A 3,305-nucleotide genomic window follows, 5' to 3' on the forward strand; every position below is an offset into this window, starting at 1 on the left:
TGTGTGTGGGTGTGTGAGGGGGCAGGTGTGAGGGGTAGGGTGTGAGGGGGTGGGTGTGTGTGGTGGATGTGAGGGGGCGGGTGTGAGTGGTGGATGTGAGGGGTGGGTGTGAGGGGCGGGTGTGAGGGGTCAGGTGTGAGGGGCGGGTGTGTGTGGTGGATGTGAGGGGTTGGGTGTGAGGGGTGGGTGTGAGGGGGCGGGTGTATGTGGTGGATGTGAGGGGTCAGGTGTGAGGGGGCGGGTGTGAGGGGCGGGTGGGGGTGGGAGCAGAGGTCTGGCCGGTGCTGGATGACCCAGCATCTTACTGGCCTTGGGGACTGTGTTTCCTTCTGTTTGCAGTGGGCAGCAGGTGGAGGTTCATGACTTGGGGGGGTTAGTGGGGCCCAGACCCCCTCAGGAAGTAGGAAGGGCATCAAAGGAGCACCGGATGTAGCCAGAGGAAGCAGCACAAGCTAGCGTGCATTGAAGAGAGAAGGGGGCGGGGGTGAGGAAGAGGCCAGGGCAGCTGGAGGGGACAGCTGTGCTCAGAGGGCCGGGCTGTGGGAAGAGGCTTCGTCCCAGGGTGGTCTGGACGGAGGGATTTGGCGCTTAAACAACGGTGCCAAAGAAACTGAAGTCAGGCAGGTTGATTCCTCCAGGTCCATTCTTCTTTCTCAGGATTGCTTTGGCTATTCGAGGTTTTTTGTATTTCCATACAAATTGTGAAATTATTTGTTCTAGTTCTCTGAAAAATACCATTGGTAGCTTGATAGGGATTGCATTGAATCTATAGATTGCTTTGTGTAGTATACTCATTTTCACTACATTGATCTTGATTTGAGAGAATAGCACTGAAACATGTATATTATCATATGTGAAATAGATCACCAGTCCAGGTTTGATGCATGAGACAGGGCGCTCAGGGCTGGTGCACTGGGATGACCCTGAGGGATGGGATGGGGAGGGAGGTGGGAGGGGGCTTCAGGATGGGGAACACATGTACACCCATGGCTGATTCATGTCAATGTATGGCAAAAACCCCCACAATATTGTAAAATAATTAGCCTCCAATTAAAATGAATAAAATTGAAAAAATAAAATGAATTAAATATAAAACAATTAAAATAAGGGGAGAAAAAGAAACTGAAGTCAGAGAATTGAAGTTTCTCCTAATTTTAAATGTTCTAAACCTTTGCAAAGATATAGTTTCTGTCTTCCTAATTTCTGTAGAGCAGACAATTCATAATTAAAGAATTAATTTTTGTCTTTCTGCACTTTGAATATTAAACACTGTCTCTGATAGGATGTCTAAGTATTAACATTAAAATTATAATATTAAGGACTAGTTTAAAGAATGGTTAAGCAAATGCTGCACTAGAGTTTGCCACAAAGTAAAACCCTGTCCCTATATTTCCAGTGCAGTGAGGAAAAGGTGCTTTTGTCTCAGAGGGGTCAGGCATTAGCCGTGGAGCTGTCTGGGGACTTGAAAGTCCACCTTAAGTTCTGTCTGTGGAGTTCTGAGACGCCCCGTTCCCTGGCTCTGAAGGAGCTGCCAGCAGAGGGAGTCTAAGGGTTCTGGGAGGACAGGCCGCACACAGCCTTGCGCAGACCTTCCTCCCGCAGCCGCCTCTCACTCTGGCCACTGTCTGCTAGCTGGTCGACTTGGTGGTAATGCCACAGCTGAAGCTGGGGAAGTAAAATTTCTCTTTATTCGAATATTTCTCCTGTAAAAGCACATCTGTTAACAAAGTTTCAGTATTTTTCAAAGTTTGCAAAGACACATCCTTTCCTAATGTCTGTAGAGATATAAAAATGGGATCCCAATCCGAAGTGAAACAATGACATATTCTGAAATAAACCCTCTGCTATATTATGTTCTTAACTGGCTTTAATCGGAAATAAAAATGTAGGCATCAGCTGCTATTTCTTTGTGGAATTGAAACCTAGGAGACCCCTTCCCCTTCTGAGCAGTCTGCTCCCTGACTTTAAACAGTCAGTAGGTTCCCAGCCCTGAATATTTATTGGAAGGACCGACGCCGAAGCTGAAGCTCTAATATTTGGGGCACCTGATGGGAAGAGCCGACTCATTGGAAAAGACTCTGATGCTGGGAAAGATTGAAGGTGGGAGGAGAAGGGGACGACAGAGGATGAGATGGTTGGATGGCATCACCGACTCAATGGACATGAGTTTGAGCAAGCTCCGGGAGATGGTGAAGGACAGGGAGGCCTGGCGTGCTGCAGTCCATGGGGTCGCAAAGAGTTGGACACATCTGAGTAACTGAACTGAGCAACTGAAGTTCCCAGCCAGGGAATGAACTTTCCCCTCGATGTTTTTCTGTGGTTCCTTGTGATGGTGTGCAGCGGCTCTATTTACCTCTGCTGGCCGTCCCCAGACCTTTGTGGTTTCCTCTACAGCTGTGGGTCTTTCTCATGTGAAACCACAGGTTAGTCCAGAACCACAGAACTGATCCTCACACTTGGCATTCTAGCCACTGTCCTGCAGGGTTTTCGGAGCCACAGGCGGCTCCGTGCCTACACCCAGATCACAGATGATGAGCATCTCAGGCCCTCCGCGCCTACACCCAGATCATAGGAAGTGTGTGTCTGTGAAGGTCATTAAGGGAAAGGTTGTTAAGGTAAGGCTTCATTCAAGAGGGCACTTCTGCTGAGCCGGTACCCACTTGGATCTCAGCAGAACTCAGCTCCATCCGAACAGCCAGCTCAGCACCCTCTGCCCGCCTCCCCTTTCTCTCTCTTGCTCAGCCCTCACTGCACCCAAGTCTTCTCAGGCTCTGCCCTGGGGAAAAGTCAACACTAGGGCACAGACTACTCAATATCATTCAGATGCAAAGTAGGTAGAGTGCAAAAGTGGCTCAAAGATCTGAGAGGCACCACAGTGCTTGAAGAACTGAGGGCAGAGCTGCAACAGCGGAGTGGGCATTCTCTCTTCCTTCCAAGGGAGAAAAATGGAGAACGATTGCTCTAAATTCTGCACAAGACTCTCTGTTGCCGCCTTTCCCATGGCAGGTTCACACCCCAAACCCTGCTACTTGGGCTCAGACTCACCTCACAGCCTAACTCCCAAGCAGCGACTTCTGATGAGCTGAACCCTCGACCCTGCACCGCCTTCGACAGCAACGCCGCCGCAGCGGCCTCCTTCTGGAAACTTGCCCTGCTCCGGACACAGGCTCCACGGTCTCTGCACCTCGTTCTTCCTCACGCTGCTCAATTCCTAAAGTGCGGCTCTTCTGTCACTTTGTTTGATAAATAAAAGTTGCTCCCTCCACCCCACGTTCCACTTATTTGGGCTACTTATTCTAGAATGT

This window comes from Oryx dammah, unplaced genomic scaffold, assembly GCF_014754425.2.
Source record: "Oryx dammah isolate SB20612 unplaced genomic scaffold, SCBI_Odam_1.1 HiC_scaffold_11, whole genome shotgun sequence".
Classification (NCBI taxonomy): domain Eukaryota; kingdom Metazoa; phylum Chordata; class Mammalia; order Artiodactyla; family Bovidae; genus Oryx; species Oryx dammah.